The 23,430-nt window shown below is 31.7% G+C and overlaps 1 long non-coding RNA gene across 13 annotated transcripts in view; it reads left to right on the top strand.

Moving 5' to 3' along the window:
* LOC145671211 (uncharacterized) overlaps window positions 1-23,430 on the top strand; it is a 170,294-nt gene that overhangs the window by 71,784 nt on the left and 75,080 nt on the right. For 12 of the 13 annotated variants that reach the window (XR_014128484.1, XR_014128486.1, XR_014128478.1 and 9 more), the window contains one exon: window positions 9,709-9,808. This is a non-coding gene — a long non-coding RNA (uncharacterized LOC145671211). Of the gene's footprint in view, window positions 1-3,922; window positions 4,106-9,708; window positions 9,809-23,430 lie in introns of all 13 variants that reach the window. The other variant, XR_014128485.1, reaches the window with a different exon arrangement.

Raw genomic sequence — 23,430 nt, 5'->3', positions numbered from 1 at the left:
AATAAACTCAGATCTAATAAGAGTAAACAGACGTTCAAAGAATAACTAAATTTCCTACTATTTCCATAATTTCAAACAAATTTGTTTATTTCACAGTAGCTGTGCATTTCCCTATTTAAACAAGTTTACTCCAAACAGATCAATGGTTTGTTTCTAATATTTTCTAAACAATTATGTTTAATTTTCAAAAAATCCGCAAAATTGATATTGCTTAATTTCATAATTTCCAATATAAGATATTAGGTTGTGCTTAAAATATTTTGTTTAAAATTATAAGCTGCAAAGAATAGTTAAGTACAGAATAAAATTTTGTGAATAAGTGGAAATTCTTACTTTAAAAAATACGATTTACATATTATCATCCTTCTCACAGAGTAAATACTTATCTTCAAACGATTTCAACATATCGCATGTTTAAAATTATACTGAATTATCATTAATTTAACTTCTATTAGCATGTAGCAGAGTTCAGAAAACTGCACACTTTTATTATAGTTTGCTATAATATGTTGTTGTTTTTTGGATCAATAGAGTATTATTTGCGCAAGCGCAAATAAACATTAGATTACCACATTATTGTGTACTTATTATAAAAGTTAAATCAAAATATGTAATAATTGAATTTGTTTCTTCTGTTCCATCCGTGCTTTATTTTATTTTAAACACATAGATAAAGATTTAAAATCAAGTAAGCCACAGACGAAATGTTAGAAATATTCTCTATTATTGGATGTATGTCCGAGAAAACTTCAAAACCTTGTAGGGTTACAAATCTATTGAAAATTTTTAAATATCTATCTTCGCCCAAAACAAAAACAAAACAAAACCATTGGAAGAATATGAACTATGAAATGATTCTCTTGAAGACGTCAACCGACTGACCTATGGAACGTGCCCTCTTTATGTTAGCTTTGTTTCTACTATCATTTTAACAGAATTTGAAGTTCTATTAAATATACCTTGTCATTTCATAAATTGCTATTCCACATATTTTTGTGTTTCCCATCACGTACTATAAGCTTACAGACCAATTTTGTATACCGTTCAATTTACATAACAATAAGTTTTTAAATACGATTTTTAAACAGAATTTTCTTCGAGAGAGATGCACAGATATAGAATTTACACGACAAAGTTGTTTAAATTTTAAAAGATTAAAATGCAGCTGCTAATCCACCTGTCAACTAAAATTTTGCATTTAAAACGAATATAAATTGTAACCAAGCTTTCGGGAAGAAGGTACCGGAGATAAGTTAATTGAGAAAGTTTAAAATTGGTAGTATTTTGTGCAGACACATGTCATCATAATTAAGGTGACATGTTATATATCAAAGAGGAGGTACTCCTAGCTTTTGTACAGTCGCGACAGAAATGAAGTTAATTTCAAAAATTGACAGTTCAAGTCCTTGCTTTTATACCAAAAAAGAGGTAACTATGTGTATTGAATTCCTAGATAAACATTAAAATTATTATTAATTTGTTATTTATGTAGATAGTTTTGTTGCATGTTTTTAAGGTTGTACTTGTATTGAACATATTAAGTATACTCTTTCCTAATGCCAACAAAACGTTAAAGAAAAGATTTTTGAACTAATGTTTCTGTAAGTATTTAAAAATAATAATCGAAGATAGTGGCTCATCTTTGAGTAATATTTCATCTATTGAATTGTGACGTTTTAAATTTTAGTGACGTAGTACTCAGTAATAGCTTTCTCAAAATGTTGGATATTTTAGTTTACAGCGTTTCACACTGCTGAATATTTTGCATTATTGATTAAATTATTCATTTTTAAAAAATAAAATCACTGTAAAACCCAACAAGTGCCTAAAACTTTCAATTGAAATAATCATTTTCTTAGAATTTATTTACACTATTAAATAATTATTAAACGTGACAATTCTACTGGAAAGAAGATTTTTTTAAAAAAAAGTAGCTAACTCTCTTTCTGTTCAATGTATCACCAAAAAATAAAAAATACATTAAAATTACTTCTTAATTAATAAGAATATTGAATGTTTTTGTGTATGATGACAGTATAGATATTCCCATCTGAGCAAAAGAAGAAAAAACAGACACGTATATTTATGTCCGGTGGCGCAGCCAAAATTGGAAAAGTAAGACAATATTTTACACGAGGGTAAGCCAGAATAGTTTTTCAGGGTCTCCATATAATATTCAATAAAAGAATCCTTTAATAATAAGTATTCATTTGGAATGTACTGTAAAAGTAATTGCAAGATACTTTTTTTTTTAATTTTTGACAATTTAATTTGAAACTATAAACATAAAAATATGAAAATTAGTTTTATGAGAATGAAGATATGAAACTTTGATGAAAGATTTCATAGTAAACTATTATGAGTGTAAAATTGATAAAGCTTTACTTAAGAAGAATGCAGCAAAGAAAAAGGGATAGCATTCTAAGCTTCATCTTGAGGACTAGAAATCCAAATTCGATTTACAATTACATTCGATCAAACACTTGGAGTCTGAGAATCCTTAGAATATAAATATTACAATAGAGGATGTAGATGATACCGTATCAAGAAACTAATAAGGCGTGAAAGGTTTGTATTATCTTCCATAAGCATCAGCAAGCATTTTAGTTACTTATACATCGGAAATCCCCATTTCATACCCAAATGTCACAAAAGCAGTTTAGTTATTCAATTTATAAGCATTTCATTCTTTCAGAGAGGAACAAAGAACGTTAGGTCAATAACGGAATGGCCATGGAATTCACCACACATATAATTTAAAATAGATCATATTAGATACAATATGAGCATATTATGATTATATTATTGTAGTTATACTCCAATAAAATATGTATACATTTTTTTTTAAAATTCACCTTCATATTATAACTTTGTCAGAATGGGCTAATAGGTTAACAGGTTTAATTTCGAAGGACAGCGGCCTACGAAGACCCTCTCTTGACTCTTCCTTATCACAGATGTCGATTATTGAGAAACTGAAATGAGCACCGACTCTCAAACAGAATTTTCAGAATTCTGGTGTAATTTCGGTTTGCTGCTCCGGTAATAACATTTGAGCAACAATAGGTACGAACAAACAAATTCCACATTCAAAATCCCATGTTCCGAGCAAACTAATTCTGCCTTAGAATTCAGCTCGGAAATCTGTGAGTTTTACGTCCCACGGTTATGCCGGTTAGGCTAAAGGAGACGGTGATGATGAGTAATGAGTGAAATGGTGGAAGGAAACGGGAGAACCCCGAGGAAACCCACGCACACGGTGTTTGTCCACCACAAAGTTCACTTGGTGGGGGCTGAGATCGAACCCGGGACCCCAAGCACCAGAGGTGAACGCTCTACCACTGAGCCACCGCGGCCCCTAGAATTCAGCTCGGGTCTAATAGAAAAGCAGGCAGTGGTTTAACAGCCTAACTAAGTCCAGGCTCAACCTTGATCATGATCCAAATTGGCAAATTTCCTTAAAAATAAAAATTAACAATTTTTTTAAGGAAGGTTGAATGATGGAATAATTAAGAGCTAGAAATTCATAGCCATTTCCTGAAACGTGTAATAAAGCAAAAGTAACAAAAGGGCATTATTATGAAACAACAAATTTTAACATTAGTTTTGGAAAGGTATATTTTTGACTTTCAAAAATTAAATTCCAAGTTTATGATTGTAAACTTTGGTCCATTGTTTTTATACGTATTTCCAAGCTATGCCACCACAAAAAGTATGAGAAATGTGTATAGCAAGAATTGTAAATAAGGACGCTGAGTAGATATTAACAACCATTTCTCGTTGTATTTTTTTAAAATTATTAGTCTATCCACTGAAGCCGGAAGCAACTAAATATATCAATTGTAGGTTTAATGGAATGCTAAAGGAATGAATCCAATTTTGGAACGCTGAATAAAATTTCCTCCCTCTCTTATCGTTATAGCTCTACAAAAAGCATATTGAACTACGGAATCTGGAAATGATAGATCAACCATTTTCGGCTTCAATAAAAAGATAGGAGTGGTACCTATTCTTTTATGGAGCATCGATTAGCTTAATTAAACCCGGAATTGGTCTACTTAAGGACTTCTGGATTCAATATTCGATTCCCATAGACTAGGGAACAGTAAGTAAGAGATAATAAGAAAAGATTCTTGATATGCATTCAGTGTCCTAAGAATAAGCTATTACTTTACTGATTGTTTGACTGACTTTGAGTTTATATCTCTTTTCAGCACAAGGGCTATATTAGATATGAGCTTACAAGTTAACGTGGGATTAGAGTTAGAGATACATGAGCTTCCATTGAAACTGAACTTAGTATGCTAACCATAAAACCATACAACGGAACCCTAATTGCTCTTTTGAAACTTGGAACAATATTCAGTTCCTACAGTTTGAAAGTTTATTTTGATAACGCAGTGTGAAATGAAACTCACTTCTTTATTAAAGTGACATTTCACTTTGCTTCACCATGATTCATCTGATGTTGACCGTCCAAACCATCTGATGTTTCATAATCAATTTACCACTCCGAGACCATGAATATATAAGACGAAGGTGTTTGCAAGTGGTTTATACTTAAGATAAATTTCGTGATTATAATATAAACAATTAAGAAACATACCCAGGTACAAAGCTGTAAAATCCAAATTAAAAAAAGAAAGTTGTTAGAAGTATATACGATAACGATTTCAAGTAATATTTTTTCAAATTTGCAAATAATTTTCATTGTCATATTTCTAACACATTTTAATAAACTAAACACAACATTAATAAGTCATAAATTTTATTATAATGAGAAGAAAATCTACAAAAAATATATTATTGAAATATGGTAGCGCAAGTAATTTAATCCAACAATAAGAGTTTATATTGTAAACATATGTATTCTCAAATTGAAATGGCAAGTTTATTAGAGGAAAACTAAGGTATTACATACTGGTAATGTTATATAAAAAGAGTTCACTACACATGAAAATACGCGAAACTATGGGAAAGATTCAAACTGCATCTTTCTTCAATTCTGTGTGCACATCACTATACAAGTAACTGTAGTTAATGCACCTAAGTTTATCACTTAGATATATTACGTATAAAATGAGTTAATTTTCAAAGTATTATTTCTTAGAATATCCTCAAAACAAAAAAAGTTCAGATGACTTCAAATCATAAATTAAGATTTTATTATCAGTTATGTCGAAATAATAATAATCAACCTCATTAAAGAAGTCTACAGCTGCTGAGTCATTCTTCTTTCAAATTTTCAAGAATACATTAACTGCAGCCTCATTTAACATAGACACGTAAAAGGTTTATGCCATAATGACATAATTTCAAATATAATAATAATTTCACTGTATTTTAAGTCAATTAGTTTCTGTTTCTTATCTGGCAAACATCGAAATAGCTGAGATAAAATTAATATATAAATGTTTGGCGTTGTTCAAAATTATTTTTTGTTAAAGTTCTAAGCTTTGCTGATTATTTCCAGTATTTCAGACATGTTTTATATTCCTTCTAGTTAAAGAAGAAGTATAAATGTGATTTAAATTGTCTGGATAAGAATGTGTTTTATTTCACCTTAGATATATTTCACAATGCATCAAAACACTCAAAATGATATATTTTGTAGTTGACATGTGTGGCATAGATAGACGTAACTATCTTGTCTCCAATCGTTATCAGTTTGCTAAAGTTTTGACTCATTCAACTATACCGCATAACAAATATTTTAACACCATTTCTTGGTTTTGTGCACATCAATGGAATCAATCCTATAGGAACTGAAATGATCTAATTGCTTTACTATATGTATAAAACCAAATATGTTACATGACATGCACGTACTTCAAATTTTTTATGCATTTTGCTGCAGTTATAGGATTAGTGGACGTGCCTTTGGCTTGAGAGACCTGGGTTCAATTCCCAGTGTGAAGACAAGTGGTTAGGATTCCACGTAAAACTACAAATCCATGTCTCATATAACCTCTGTGCTGAACAGAACGTTAAACTCTAAAGTAACTACCTTTTCTCATTCTTATGATATGAACGTTACTTTAGCATAACTATTGATGGGTCTGCAGAAAATGCTTCCCACGTTCTATTTTTTTATTGTTTCTAATGTGAAATCGGTTAAAAGCTGTATCTGGAACTATACTATAAAAGAAAAATATTTTACTAACAATGTTAACAAGAACTGCCTATTAATCTAGAATTTTATTACCTATCAATTTCGAACTTCTTAGACAATCGTGCATGATATGAAATTATTAAATTCTAATTTAATCATAACATATTTTAATGTTGAATTTTTGTTATAATACGTACAAACTAAAACAGTATTTCAATTAAATGTGTTCCTTTTAATTTTAAAATTACAAACTTGAATTAAATTTTGTAATGTTTATTTAATGTGTCATTATACATAAAAACATATGTTTAAAATGTTATTCCTTATGATGATATACCTAGTATATATATTATTGCTACTTAGTATAATGAGTACAGTGCAGTAATGAATATAGTGCCGTATTACTTTTTATAAATGTTGTTCTCGATGAAGCCAGAATTCTTACTCAATAATTATTTGTGTTTGTGCGGCATTATATATATATATATATATATATATATATATATATATATATATATATATATATATATATATATATATATATATATATATATATATATATATATCTTAGAAACCAGTTTATTTTTTACTTAAAATTTCTTCTTAAGAAACATTCTTTTTTTAAAAAAAGTGTCAATATTCTATTGTACAATACTTGTCAGAAATTTTCAAGTATATTCATAGCCTTCTCAACCCAGAAAACTGGTTCCTTTTGTTAGTTTACATGGGATTAATCAGAAACATTTTGCATAAGGTTCTTCTCGACAGGATTCCCTTTGTTAGCACTTTTTATTGCCTGGGTATGCTATGCAATATGAAATCCTGTTTAGCTAGTTTTGAGGGATTGGGCTGAAGAAGAATTACGGATTATTCTAACACTCTAGAGGTAGAAGTTCTAAGATTTCTCACTAGAGGACGACAAAGTATAGACAGTCAATGTATGTTAATCCATTGAAAAGTACATGTCGTTGGTCTAGATCAGTAGTTCCGAACTGATTACCTGGTGCTTATCTCTGTGAACACTGAATACTTTCTGAACCCTTGGTTCGATTCCAGCTCGCGTCAACTGAGATTTGTGGTAAACAAATACCGTGTGCGTGGGCTTTCTAGGATTTTCTCCTTTTTTCCATTTTCTTCATTCCACTATTTTAATCATTCTCATCATCGCTGTCTCCTTTAGCCTACAAGCATAATCGTGGACATTATACTGAAATATTTCATTTTTGTCATGACCTTTCGTGAATCCTGCGCACTTTACGTCCTCCTCCTTCCCGCTCACTAGCCTAACTCCTGCAATTTTCAGATACAGTCTTAAATTATTAAATCATCAATAGTAATAATAATAATTCACACATATTTGGGTTATTTCCAGCAAAACTTCTGCATACCATTTTAGTGCAGCATTTCTTTCTGCAAATGTTATTCTTGACGGAGCCAAAATTCTTACTCAATAGTTATTTGTGTTTGTACGATATTTAATTTAAAACCTCTTTTTTACATTTCTGATATTTGTAATTATGACTACAGTTTATTTCTGTCAATAATGTGTTCGTCCCCCTCCCAGATTGGGAACTATTGGCCTAGATGGATGCCTAGCAATTGGAAAATACCATGTGCGAATCTTGTAGTTGCTTATACTACTGAGGTTTCCTCCAAGGCTAATCTAAGTACCCCAAAACGAGTACCAAAGTGGTACAGTTAATACATAGGCTTCAACCAACTTTCTTACAAAACTCTCCCTTTCTCTCAGTATTTTTGTATAAGTTTAAACTAACTTTCCAGCTTCAAAAAAAATAAATAAAATGACTGAAATGAACTACGAGTCGAGTTTCCGCATCAAAAACTAGAGCAAGAATTATATTTCAAAAATCCTAAAAAGAGAAAAAGATAGAAAAGATAACAACATTTACTAATAACAGTCAAATGTTAAACAACGAAAAAGACAAAAGAACGAAAGAAAAAGAAAAAAAAAGGAAGAATTAATAGAGAGAAAATGTTTGCCATATCATGGATATTAACAGTAGAGCAATTCGAGTTTCCATTGCCATAAATATTTAGGTATTATTGCTATTGTATTTTTTATTTCTTTCAGCTTTCTTCGTTTTTCAGATCACGGTATTATATTATTATTATTATTATTATTATTATTATTATTATTATTATTATTATTATTATTATTATTATTATTATTATTATTATTATTATTATTATTATTATTATTGCTGACAAAACTGTAACAACAAGTGATTTCGATCTTTCTAGAAGTGAAGCAGTGAAGCAAAGACGAAATTAATCCTGCAGTACTGTGTTGAACGATATCTGTGATTGGAAATGTCGACCCTCAATTTTACACCTGATATACTCCTAAGTTAAGAAGCAGAATCCATCTATCTGGCCTCTCAACTGCGAAAGCAATAATTAAATCTAGGCAATAAGAACGTCTTGGAAGGTGCTGGTTGTAAAATAAAGCAGAAGAGAGAGGATGAGTTTGATCCGCCATTTTCAAGAAGTTAATTTCATCTGTTTGAGTTAAACACCCCTCATCCAGTTAGCAAACGGAAATTACAAATTCCTTCAATTTAATCTTAAAATCCAACGTTAACGAAAGTTTTGCTTCAAACTTTTAATGTTTTTGCTCATTTAACTTTTTATTTTGAGTTAATTTCCAAATATAAAATGAAAGTTACTCCGCATGTAAACGGTGAAAAGAAATTTATTTGCTAATTATTTGGAAATCAAATATGCCATATTATTATGAAACGATAATTATTACAACGTCAATTCCAATTTGATGCAAAACATTGGCCAGCAATCTGGTGCCATCAAGACTCTTACATCTAAAGAATATAATATATTGTTTATTTATTCTCTGCGTAACTGCACTATAGATTAAATTATAAAATTAAATTCTGAGAAAGGATATCTGTAAATTAAATTGAAGTATTACATTATGATTTAATACATTTCCATTAACTATATGCCGTATAAATATGAACATTCACACTGGGTGTCAAATCAGATTTCAGTTACACAGTGTTCCATTTAGTAGAAAGGTCTCTGATTCGAACTCAGCCCAAGTGAGTTTGAATTGGGCCCTTTCAGTTTCCACTGAGTTCTCAGCCACCTTTCACTTTCTCGTTCTACTATTTCATTATTATTCTCATACAGCACATGTATCATTCGTCTTCTTTAGTCTGTAACTGCAAACAACACAGGGAAGGCATTGATGATTTTATTTTTTAATAAGAAAGAAAGGCAGTTCTTCAACATTCTCCAAACTACAAAAACTAAAACGGTACGTTAACATTTTATATTTTGAATCCGTAGAATTTTTTAGTGAAAAAATATGCTGCGGAATTAGAAAAATCGTCTAATTTCTCTATTTATTTTCGTACAGTATAGTTGCTGAGGTGAAACATATATGGTTTGTGAAGAATATAAGTAAAACAAAATTTAAATGCATTTAACAAGAATGCCATCTGCCTTTTATGGAAGTTACGGTTTGTGAATGGAGTAGTTTAAACAATAAATATGCATGCTAAATTAACAATATGAAGTATAAGATACAGCATGATTGATGACTTGCTTCTTTTTAGCTTTCCCTGGCGAGGAGCAGATATTTCTTCCTGCTGACATATACTGATTATTGCATACAATGTCTTCAATAAACACAAAAGAAATAAGCAGCGAGACATGGTGAGTATTATATTATTTTACTAATTCGTTGTTTAACATATTTTACACACAAAATCATTTCAAATACAGTTCACGACTTCTGCAGGATGTTACACACACAAAGAAATTAGAAGGGATGACGTCTTCACGCTTTATTGGATTCTACAGCTACATATGTCTAATTATAATGTTCATTTTATAGTTATAATTTCTTTTTGTAGTATGTCCAGCCCACTGCCACTTCAACGCCTTTACTTTCATGATAACATCCATCATTCCTGTCATCCTTCTAATTCCTTTCCTACTTTTACGGAAGGTTCCTAACATACATCGGTCGACGGTTCGTTGTGCAATCTGCAGACTGCGAATGTCTTTTTTTTTTTTTTTTTTTTTAGTGTTCACAACTCCGACATCAAAACAGGCAAAATACTATCAATGAAAACGTTACAATTTAAGCATACTGGAATTTCAATATAAAGCTGTTCCTTCGGAATGCACTCCAGCCTAACTTAACAGAACTATTTTTTTTTTTTCATCCAGGAATATCTTCTGTCCCAGATACTTGTAGATGTTTACTTCTTCTAATTCCAAGTTTTCAACTGAAATCTTAGACTTCCTTACGAAGTTGTTGAACATATCTTAGTTTTTTTTTATCTATATTGCTCCGGACCTCCTTGCTTTTGCGTTGTTGTTTGCAACAAGAAAAAAGGTGGGTCAAATATTTCCCGTGTACATGTATTTCCTTAGTCTTTCAGGTGAAAGTTCGAAATATATACCTACCTACTTACTTTTGTGAAAAGCTTTAGTGAAATAGTATCCTGTCATGTCCCCTTCTCCATTCTTACGAACTTTGTACAGTTAAATAGTTGGATATTTACACGGAAGCAACTGGATTGTGCACACTCTAGATCCCAAATTACACATAAATCTCTGTTTGCCTTTTTGAATACAGAATTTTGTCCAGTGTTGCCACAACGGTAGCTTTAAAATCTGTGCGCTAGCAAGATTTTCCTTCAGACTACGATAGAAACAAAAATTAGTAATAAAATTCAAATTATATTGAGGATTAACAAGATCTAATTTGATCAGTAAATACTAGTCAAGGTATCTTCAAAACAAGTTTCTATATTTACAATCTACATCTATATTTACATTTTTGTCGTTGCAATTTTAAGGCCACAATATTTAGAAACGTAATCCTCCTTGTCTCATATCCTGAATATTTATCACCTTTAGTCATCTCCTCCTGCTTCAATATGAAGTTACGTCTCTTGAAAAAAAATTGTCTGAAGTTATGTCACTTCAAATCTTCCTTTCTTTGAGTATTGGTATCTTCTTTCGCAATTGATCTTAATTTCAATTCTGTTTCTGATTATATCTTCAACAAAGATGAAATCACCTGAGAAATATATCTGGACTCGGTGAATACGAGGCGCTACCCAAAATATTCGAGATATTTTTTTTTACCAGGCAAACCAGTAACAGTACGACATTCTATCGCTAGATGTTTTGAGGTACATGTATTAGCTACTGCATCACAAAGTTGTGTCATCTTTGGCCCATTCAGTTGTGAGTTATAGTTGTGCGTGTCAGGACGTGTTTCAGTATTTCTGCGATTTGCCAAATGGCTGACGTTAAGGAGCAACGGATTTGCATCAAGTTTGTGTCAAGTTGAAGAAAACTACAACCGAAACCCACGGCATGTTGAAAGAGGCATTTGGTGAGACTGCACTGAGTCTAGCAAGAACATTTGAGTGATTCGAGCGTTTCAAAGAAGGCCGCGAACCTGTAGGAGATGACAAACCGATCGTCAATATGCACAACACCAGAAATGATCATGAAAGTGAATGATATGATTCGAGAAGACAGAAGGCAGACAATTCACGATGTTTGTAACAGACTTCGACTGTCGTACGGTACATGTCAACGAGTTCTATCCAATGAATTGAACATGAGACAAATTGCAGGGAAGTTTGTCCCTCGCCTTCTTAACATTGACCAAAAAAACCTCAGCATTCAGACGTGCCTGCAACAATGAGTTCGAGAGTATACAAACATTTTATCCAGAGTCATTATAGATGATGAACCTTGGGTCTATGTCTATGTCCCGGAAACAAAGCAGCAACCATCACAATGAAAGACTTCATCCTCTCCAAGGTCTATAAAAGCTCGACAAGTTCGCAGCAACATCAAATCGATGCTGATATTTTTTTTCGATATTCGAGGAATTATGCATAAGGCGTTTGTTTCATCTGGCCAGAATGCCAATGGGAAATTTTACTGCGACGTTTTAAAGAGACTAAGAGAAGATGTTCGGCGCAAACGGCCAGAGCTGTTGCAAACGATAGGATGGTTGTTGCACCATGACAACGCGCCAATCGCACACCTCATTCACTTCTTTTAATAACGTCTCCTTTAACTTAAAAAGACAAAAACGTTGGACGTTAAACTGAAATAATTCCGCTTTATGCAATTTATAAGTACCATTGAGGAAGAAGGGCGAGATCAGCATGGTAGATAAAGGAGTGGCAGATAATCTTCTTAAACCATTGAACATAAAGGAACGAATTTTGGTATAAATGAGTGGTAATTGATACACAGAATACAGATCTCTAATGCCTTACACACTCGCACGAATTTCGAAAATGTCACTCCAAAAGGTTGAAAGTTAATTCAAAATGGTGGACGCAAGAGCTACGAAATTTTTGTAACGTTAAAACTAAAGGCATGAAATTTGATACTTTTGGAAATTTTAACAAGAGAAAGACGAAAATGAAATGAAATGAAATCTTTAAGTTTTATGTCCCACGGTTATGCCGGTTAGGCTAAAGGAGACGGTGATGATGAAAGATGAGTGAAATGGTGGAATGAAGAAAGTGGGAGAAAATGGGAGAACCCCGAGAAAACCCACGAGCACGGTGTTTGTCCACCACAAAGTTCACTTGGCGGGGGCTGGGATCGAACCCGGGACCCCAAGCACTAGAGGTGAACGCTCTACTACTGAGCCACCGAGCCCCCCAAGAGAAAGACGAATATGTAGTTAACTTGCATACTTTTATATTTGAAATTGTACTTCAAAAGTCACACTGACGATGAAGGGAGAGTGAGGATAGTTTTTTTTTTCTAAATCGTTGGACATGAATGCATTTTTTCATGCAGGACTTGTGATATACAAAATATGAATATCGCCTTTACTTCTAAACTGATCCACAAAGTCATGATATTTGATATAAGGAGTTTCTGATACAACAGTACGAATGTCTAATTTTCTTGAACGATTTTTGGAAGTTTCACCTCAAACACCTTAGAACAAATTCAATACGGCGGATGGACGCAGAAAGTACCATTATTAACTGTAGAGCATAAAATTACGAAATTTAGTATGTCAGGCTTTGTAGTACAGAAAATAAAAATATGGATTGATTTGCATGAATTTACGAAATTAAACTTCAAAGACGTGGGGAAGTCACAGTTAAATTTTGAACATTAAGGCTCGAAATTTAATATATGAGGGCTTTTTGAGGAACTGAATACGAATGTACCATTTACTTGCACGAACATTGGATTACACGGTGAATAATTCAGGGGACAGATTTAACATGTCGGAAACTGGAGAAAGGAGGTAATCTTTTTTTCTTTCTTTCTTTCTTTTTTTTCTTTTTTCTTTTCTTTTTTTTTTTTTTTTGAAACATTAGAAATCCATTTAAATAGTTTTGTGTCTATGGAATTTTAGATATACAGAATACGAACATTTATTTCTTGCACGAATGTTGGAAATCTAAACCTAAAGAACTCGGAATTTTTGATACAGGTAATATAAAATTGAACTGATTTATACTGGAGGCAACAACGTGATTTTACTCATTATTACACTTGAAAGATTGAAATTAAATGCACGAAATATTACAAATGAAAGCTTTCTGACACACAGAATACAAATGAATTTAGAAAATGAAATGAAATTTTGAGTTTTACGTCCCACGGTTATGCTGGTTAGGTTAAAGGAGACGGTGATAATGAGTAATGAATGAAATGGTGGAATGAAGAAAGTGGGAGGAAACGGGAGAACCCCGAGAAAACCCACGCACACGGTGTTTGTCGACCACAAAGTTTACTTGGCGGGAGCAGGGTTTGAAAACGATACCCCTAGCACCAGAGGTGAACGCTCTACCACTGAGCCACCGCGGCCCCACAAATGAATTTAGGAAACTTCAGCTGAAAAGCGAAGGGGGTGCAAGTTCAAATGATTGAGGTAGAAATGGGAAGAGAAGCTTTGTTTAAACTATTATACATAAAAATCTGAGATTTTGTACATCTAGATTCGTAATACACAGAATATTTCACATCAAATAAGAACTGATCAGGGAAAACAAACTCCTAACAATCTCTAATTCTGAGGTTCCCAATCTTGTTTACGTGGGTTCCCAATCGTGTTTCGTAAATCTTCACGTCCCCTTTCCTGCTTGTTAATCATGCATGAGTTTCGTCTGAAAACTACAGCCATCTCAGATGTAGCATTGAATTTCCAAATCTTCAATAATAATAATAATAATAATAATAATAATAATAATAATAATAATAATAATAATAATAATAATAATAATAATAATAATAATAATAATAATAATAATAATAATTTATTCTTATTTTATGAGTTTTTGAAATTTGTGTTATTTAGTTTTCAATAACGTAGAAATCTTGAAAAGGAATAGTAAAGACAAAATGTCAGATATGTAATGTCTGCAAAGTTTTCTAAAGCTAAATTTTAAATGGCCTTTACGAGTGGTATTATTGATAATTTCACAGTTTATTTATGTCAGTGTCTTGTGCCTCCTTTGCTGCCCCCTCCCACATTGGAAAAAACTGCTCTAATTAGTTCTGATTTTATACGACAAATGATGATGATAGTTATAAGTATCATACGGAAATTGTATATTTGAAATATTGGATAAAAGAATATTCTTATATTCACTGTAAGTGATATTGCTTTCCGTCTTGTTCACAATTTGAGTAATGTGCCTTGTTTCAATGAATATTACTTTCGTACATCCTTACGTCAAGCTCAATTCAAATTCAGGATATTCAATACAAAGAATTACGAATGTAAATAAAACAATTAACTCAAACAACTGTTGATAATATTTAACTTTTTTTTGGTTCATATATAACCTTTTTGTGTGATTATGCTTTCAGCATTGAACGGATATAAGACGTAAACCTATAATCCAATTTAAGATCCAACAGTGAAATAGTAAGTTTTATAAATACAAGAAACTGTTTACCCTAACGCATTATTTGGAAATTTTAATGCATTATTCTGATTATTTAACCAATTATTATTAATAATCTGATATGTTTAATTAATGAATACATAATTTATTTTAAAGCATAATCCTGTTTCCTTACAGGAAGTGCACTTCTATAGTTTACATGGATGCTACGCCCTTGGTCCAATCACACAAGCTCTCATCAGAAATATTCCAATAGCAGAAACATTTTAGTAGATAATAATATTGACTATTCTGAGTGTCCATATAAATATATTTGATTCTTAATGAATGACAAAATTAATGCCTAAATCTATCATGAAACATAATACAAAAAGACTGGTGACTTATTCTTTGTATTTATTACTTGTTTAAACAGTACATAACATTGGTAGTGCAACAAAAATTTATAGCAAGGAGGAAAAATTCATACAGTTTTACTGTAAGATTGCGGTAGAGCAGAGTATGATCAACAACAATTTGAAGAGGTTTGCTGCATTACCAAAGCATCTTATAGACTTCAATGGAAAGCAGACTTATACTACTATTCGTTGAATGGGTTGGGGTTTGGATTGTCTCTTTCAGCACTGAGGCTACATGAGACGTGGACCTACAGTTTAATATGGGATCCAAATCACATGAACTCTGGTCTGGGGAACGAACCCTGGTCTTTCGTGTCAAAGAGGCGTATGCTAACAATATAGCCATGAGCGAGCTACCCTATATCATTATTATTCATGGAGATTCGCTTGGCTACAATCTCTCCTTCATTTTTCCAGTTTGACAAAAATTTATTCATACTCTTAATGTTGTATAATGACAATTTAATTATCTTTGTTTCCTTGTTTTTGTATTTATCATTCAAAAAATACAATATAAAAAATAAAATTTGCCTTTCTGTAATAGTTCTAATAATAACTATAAAAGTTGCCCATTCTTCTGAATTTGAAAATTGAATGCATTCTTATACGAAGTTAAAAAATCCGAATAATTTAAGTTACCACCATAAAGTTATTTACTATATATTTCTCTATAAACAATGTGTTCATTAAAAGCAAAGTTAAACAAGTTTCGATAATGCTTTCACAACTTTATCAAGATCGTTCAATTCAACAACGATTATTGTGTCATAACCGCCAGGCCATTCGACGCAAAATGGAAAAAATCCACTAATCTCTTTATTTTGCCAAGATAGCCAATGGTTTAATAATGTCTTATCAATTATAGTCTTTTTTCCCTTCCTAGTTTTTCTTCCACCATAACTTCTATCACCATTCCCAAATAAATTTATTATTCTTTTCTTTTCCTTCTAGGGCAAGGGTTCTCAACCTGTTATACGCGAGTCGCTTATAGTGGTACTTACGACTTGTGGTAGTAGTGATTAATAATATGCAGGCCTGTGGGAAAGGTTGAGAAACCCTGTTCTAGAGTATAAGTCACTTTTAAGAGCCAAAGCTATATAAAACATGGATGTAGTATATTACTTAAACAATAGTATATAAAAAAGAGCTCACTGAACTTTTTTTTATAATGCACACATTTGCCCTATGGACAGTACAGTATGGTTGCAGAATATTACTTAAAAAAATACTCTACACGTACAATGTATTGATTTTATTTTAGAAGTGTGTTGTGTTGAAAGCAATACTAATAGAATACAATGCCCAACAGTTTTAAAACGCATTATTATTTAAAATATTATGTGTAAAAACATTATTATTTAAAATATTTCAAGTTTTTTTCAGATTGGAAAAGCACATCTATCTATGAACAATTCAACATCATACCAAGATTCTACTTTCAGATAAAGATAACATAAAAGCACAACGATGTTTCAATTTGCACATTTAAACAGTATAAGAGAGGAAATTACAGACTCTCAATGTAGCTACGGGCGATAGTTCTTTATATTTGCTTGTGTGTGTATGTGTAAAACACAGGAGAGAAGCTTTCCAATCTTTCGCTTCTCCATTCTCAAGATCATTTATTATTTAGACTCTTTTTCAGAAAGCTTTATTGGAAAGACTTCCTATGTTATAGTAACAATGTTTGCTTAATACAGTTAATATCTACGAGGAAAAATTAAACACATGATTGTAGAACACATGCTTACAAGCACGAACACTACGGTTTATTGTCTAGAGAGACTACAGAAAAGCAGAAAAATCTATAATTACTTTTGAGCAAATGGTAAATATTTGAGAGGAAGAAAATCAATTTAAACACCCAATACATTACAAATTTCATTATTTATTTGTAATGTCAAATATTTAATAATAATAATAAATATTATGATCTCTAATTTCAAAAGTATATAGATGAAGAAGATACTGTTTCTTTACACTCACATACGTCCCTTAAATTGTCCTACAATTTCGAACCTCAGAATGAACTAAAGAAGCATGATGTCATCACTAAATTCATATTTAATAACAAATAAAATCACTGTTTTTAGTTTAATCACAGAGAATTCGTTTTAATGTTCTGACATTATCCTTGTAGTCTAAAAGAGAAGAAAATTATGCCAACGAATTATATATGTATTTAACTTTACAAACTTTTCTATAAATAAATAATTTACAAATCGAACCTTGGTGTTAGAAACAAATATGACATCCTTTTTGTGCTCAATTATTTTAACATTAAATGTCAGTTTTCTGTACTTCTACCTCAAGGCCGCGGTGCCTTAGTGTTAGAGCGTTCACCTCTGGTGTGTGGGGTCTTTGGTTCGATCCCAGCCCACGCCAAGTGAGCTTTGTTGGTACAAACACCATGTGTGTGTTTTCTCCCACTTTTTCATTCCACCATTTCATTCATCCTCATCATCACCGTCTAGCCAGCATAACCATGGGACGAAAAACTTAAAGATTTTGTTTCTGTTCTTCTACTACATACTTCTCTTGGAAATTGCATTACATGAACCAAGTTTTGTCCTTTTCATATATATATATATATATATATATATATATATATATATATATATATATATATATATATATATATTTGTTTTATTTTCCTCTTAAAATTCCAAATTTAATAATTATTTTAATTATTTTCAGTTGTTAAATTTCTGGTATTAAAATCAGAATAGTTTATCAAAATAATTGACATGTATTTATGCGATTAAATTTTAACGTTGTGTGAATAAAGAAGGCGACAGAGATGCAATAATTGCTGTAATGGGGATAATTAGTTGATTTGAAATTTTGGAGTCTCATTCAGCACCGAGGCTATATGAGATGTGGATCTACAGCTTAACGTGGGATCCGAACGACATGCGCTCCTACCGGGAATCTATCATAATGATAAAGAGGAATGAAATAAGTACATAATTAAAGTAATTCTCTGATAACGTATTTAATGGACTCAAACCAAAATTTCAATAGGAATATACACACTGTTGGAATAAAACACTCATTTAGATTTGATTTCAATTCTAGTGAAAAGTTTAGAAAGGAAATTAAGTTGAAACATCTCTCCTTACATCTCAACCTCGGGAAACAATTTATTATTACATTAACGTTGCAAAAGTTGAATTTAGTAATTTATTTATTAATTATCAATATTCCAGACACAATAATGAAAGCATCCGTCAATGAGCTTTGGAAGGAAATTGGCCAGAGACTACATTTAAACGTACCATTCGTACAATTTCAGCATTCTCTTGTTACGATTGGGAAAACTTATAGGCAGTCGAGAGGAATTCGAACCCGAAACTTCAGAATTGGAAAATAAGAAAGCTAAACATCTTATGCATACCGTCTCTATTGTAATCAGATACGGCAAGAAAATTGTTTTATGTTTGTACCACTATATCGAGTTGTATTTATATACTTATAACAGAAATTCATGCCATATAAAAATAATCAATAGTAATGTCAATTTTGTTCTAATTTTCATTATCAACATTTGATGTAGAAATAATATTTTATTTAAAATAGACTTGAATATTTCCACCCAAGCAACCAAGTTAACTGTAATTAAAATGAATCATATACTGAAATCGACCAAAAAGCTTAAGTTCTTATACTTCTTGAATCAAACTAAAACAAAAAACAAAATAAATTTTGCCTAGCTTACACTTAAATATAGATATTATCTGAATTTAATTGAATTATACTTAACCTGACGAATAAATAATTGAAAATAAGAAAATAAGTGTTTAGTTTAGTCGAGTGAAAAGTCATTCCGCTGTTTCATGGTAACATTTTAGTCAAGGAAGTGTATTACATCCTGACTGTTATACCAACCCGGTAACCTTTGCAGAGCTGCGGGTAATCTATCGAGAAAGGATGATATCCAACTTTTTTCCTTCGTTTTTTTCTTAATTTATTTTATCTTCCCTTTACTGACCAGTTCGCCTCATTTTCATTTTATCTTCTCTTAGTACATATAATACGAATATTCTTTATTGGAGTACCAAAGTTTTATTAACTTTTTTCTTTTAATATGGATTTTTCTTTCTCATATCTTACATTGATGTTTCCTGCTGGATGTAAAAATACTTTCTATAGTTTGGCAATATTCATATAGAACAGCATTCAATAGAACAATGTTCATATAACATAATAAATCAGATGATATTTATGAATATATAAAGCACATAGCATGTTACTATTTATTCTATAACAAATCCGATACTGATGATATATAAAAATAGCTTAGAAATATCAACATACAAAGTAAGTTCTTCTGGTTGACGTGTAAAAATTAAAAAAAAATAACAATAAAAAAGTTAGTAGAGCAGAATGAAACTTTTGTGAGGTCAAACGGAACTACCTTGAATAGTCCTAAGAGAGTGAAAGAGAAGCGAATTGCTGTGGGGAGGGAGAGGCCATGGGATAAGTTGTCCCTCCATGGAAATCATGTTGGTAATCTTCTTGAGCGTAATGCAGGAGGCTTCTGGGTTCTGTTTTCAGAAATGACAACTCGGAAAGAACAACATAAAGTTTTAATTGCTCTTTCTAATGCTTGTGTGCTCTTCTGTGAATGCAGAAAGAGACAGAGTAGAGTCCAATGAACGTGTGGAGGAAAGAGCTAACAGAAAGAGGTGGGCAGAATCATTCAGCAAAAAGAACAGAGTAGAAAAGGAAGAAAGTAAAGTCATAATACTCTAGAAAGTCAAGAAAGGAAGTCACAAAAGAGTCAGAGCTGTATTAACATCACCCAATTATTACTCTGAAAAATAAACAATGAATCAAATTGATATTGCTATTATTGAACTAACATATTTTTTGATTGGCATGCACATTTAAGAATAAAACGAAGAAAGTCATGTCCTTTCTTCACTGTTACTTCAAAATATGGACAGATTAAAGTTATTGTGGTGTAAGTCACACTTTCTTTGTTTTCCAGGAATTAAAGCAAAAAGTACTGTAACATATTTGGCAACAAAGCAGTTGCTTTCTTTATTACTAGAAAACTTCCATTTTTGTCTGTTGGCAGTTGAATGAATTTTTTAATTGGATTTTCTCTTAACAGACTTATTTATCCAGATCTGGTTTCTATAATTGATTTATCTAGATGTGGTTTCTATATCTAAATCTTTTTAATATAATAAGTGACTCACACCACTGTAACTTTACCCCTTCATATAGTTACGTTTAACGATTAATTATGCAATTCTTTGTTCATTCTGATTATTTCTGTAATATTTTGTTCCTCAACTACAAGAGAAGAACGGTATGACAGTATCCTTAAATCTCAACAGTTACCGTTTTTCTTACAAATATCAATTTCAACCTTATGCCTTCCTATGGATTTGCTCTGGTTGCATTTGAAAATTTCAATAATACAGATCAGTATTTTGGTTCGAGGTTTTAGCGCAAACTGAAAACTTGTTAATTTGAATTGATTGATTGTTAACATAGTGTTCGTTAGGAACTGGTAATCAACAGCTAACATACTTCCTTTTGTTCTCGAAAAGAACTTCAACTCTGCAGTTATTAAGTTTTTTTTAAAAAAAAAAAATGAAATATGGTACATTTCGTTCAATCATATTACTACTCCTCGGAGCTACATCTCGGGATTCAATCATATTAAAACTAATAACAAGAAACAACAGTATCTCAGTAATAGAGCATTCTCCTTTGATTCGTAGGGTCCGTGGTTAGATCTCAGCTCGCGCCAAGTACACGAAAACAGTATGTGTGTGTTTTCTCCGGATTCTCCCGTTTCCTTCCACTTTCTTCATTCCATTATTTCATTCATTCTCATCACCACAATCTCCGTTAGAGCACACAGCATAACCGTATAAAGTAAAACCAAAAGATTTCATATCATTTTTATTTTCTATAATAATAAGTTCATCATATAACAAGAATCGTGGTAAGACGTCAACCTACCTATCAGAGATCAAGGGCTCGATCCCAGTTAAGGCAAGATTTATTTTATGTTGTGCCCCAGTTGTAATGTTTCTCAGTGCCTCACTCAGCCTCTCTAAAATGGAAACTTAGGAAAATGTTGGATAAGAGACCAGATCGTGGTGTTGATTCAGCTTTTATATGTGCAGAAGTCGATTAACTTTACGTCTTATTACATCCATGCCGCCAGTGGACTTCACTGGTTTGCTCCGAATAAGAGGCTATCACATAAGAACAATAAATTATAGCTTTTAGATCCTATAATTCTACAAGGGAAGAGGAAAGAGGAAAAAGAAACTGAAAATAATTTAAAAAATAAATATACGATAACACGATTTTTAAAAACTGAAACAGCAGTGTTCGTCTTTTATCAATTGCATGTATCGTTACCTCTTAAGTATTCAAACATTTCACTTTAAGTTCAAATATATTTTTTTTTTATTACGGCCCAGCAAAACTTATCAATTAGGGAAGTTTCAAATACAGAAGAAACTAAGTAGACTTTATCTCTTACGTGGTTGTTTAATAGGCTTAAAAGCGAAGCCATTTTCATTATGTTTCACGGAGAAACAAGTAGCTTGTATGTTTTCTGTTAAGATTTGGCCACTTCTTTGAGGAAACATATAAGATGTTTTTTAGTTGTCCATTTAAACAATTAGACATTCATTTTGTTTCCAGGAAAGTTAAATTCTCCTTCTAGCCTTCATATTCAAGCCTACTTATCTAATTCCATAGAGTTGTAGAAAATAAAATGATCTAATTAACACGCAACGCAACATTAACCCTTTAGAGCTCCTTCGTGGCTAAGCGGTTAGCGTACGCGCCTTTGGCGCGGGAGAACAGGGTTTGATTCCCGGTGGGAGTTCAAGTGGTTCGGATTCCACGTTAATCAGTAGGCCCACGTCTCATATAGCCTCGCTGCTGAATGGGACGTTAAACAAAACATCAACATCAACAGCAACATTAATCCCATAAAATTATAATGAATTTTGTTCAGAGCATTTCAAGAGTACTAATTTTAATATATCAAATAATCCAGAACCAAAATCAATTATATATAGATGATAGCCATTTAGGCGTATAATTAAGCGAAGTCACAGATTATTTTATGAAGCTTTAGCGTCCCATTTCAGCCCCGGGACGGTATGAAATGTGAACTTATATTTTCTGATGGAATTCGAACAACCATAATACTTCAAATTTCAAGGCTTCCACACCAGGAATCAAACCTAGGGCAAGATGTTCCAAAGACAAGAGTGTTAACAAAGACAAGCGGAGAGGGTACGGAATCTTTAATTCCCCTGGTTATGAAGCATAAGTAATATTCTGATCCCTGAAATATAATTATGTTTCTTTTTCCTTTTTCTTTCGTCCTTTGATACTAAAATGTTCCTTTTTACCGGTAGTTATATATTATATCCGAAGCAATTAAATACCTGTGACGAAATTATGTATGAATATAGTAATTGCATAGATTAGTCAAATAGCTCGTGTTCAAATCTTCCTACACCAAGGGTTCGTTTAGTGTTAAGTAATATCCTCTTAGTTAAAAAAAAATCAATGTGTAATATTCATGAAATTAATAAAAAAGAATGGAAATAAAGTAATTTAGTCTCAGATTTAATCAGAAACAGAAATATGCATAAAGGATCTTGAGCGGAATTACGAAAAGCGATCAGAAAACTATACATTTTTCCTTTCTACAAATTTTCAGATGTATAAAGAAATATTTTTTCTGACCATTCGATTCACTTTCAGCTCATACAAAGTTACAGGCTCTATTATTACGAGACCATCAATTTTAAAGAACTATAATATTTTTTAAATAATTCTCATATGTACCTAGGTATATACGTATATATTAGTAATTGGGAGAAAGGAATGCTAGATAAAATTACAATAAATAAACTAAATACAGTTTTATTTATGTATTATTTTTCAGAGGATATTACTTTGAAAGTTTACTGTATAAGAAATGTTATTTTGTTCTAAAACTCTAAGAAATTCATATAAT

Source organism: Thermobia domestica, chromosome 15 (genome assembly GCF_964235325.1).
Source record: "Thermobia domestica chromosome 15, izTheDome1.hap1.1, whole genome shotgun sequence".
NCBI lineage: Eukaryota > Metazoa > Arthropoda > Insecta > Zygentoma > Lepismatidae > Thermobia > Thermobia domestica.
Note: the sequence above shows the minus strand (reverse complement) of the source record. Positions and strands in the feature narration are given on the sequence as shown.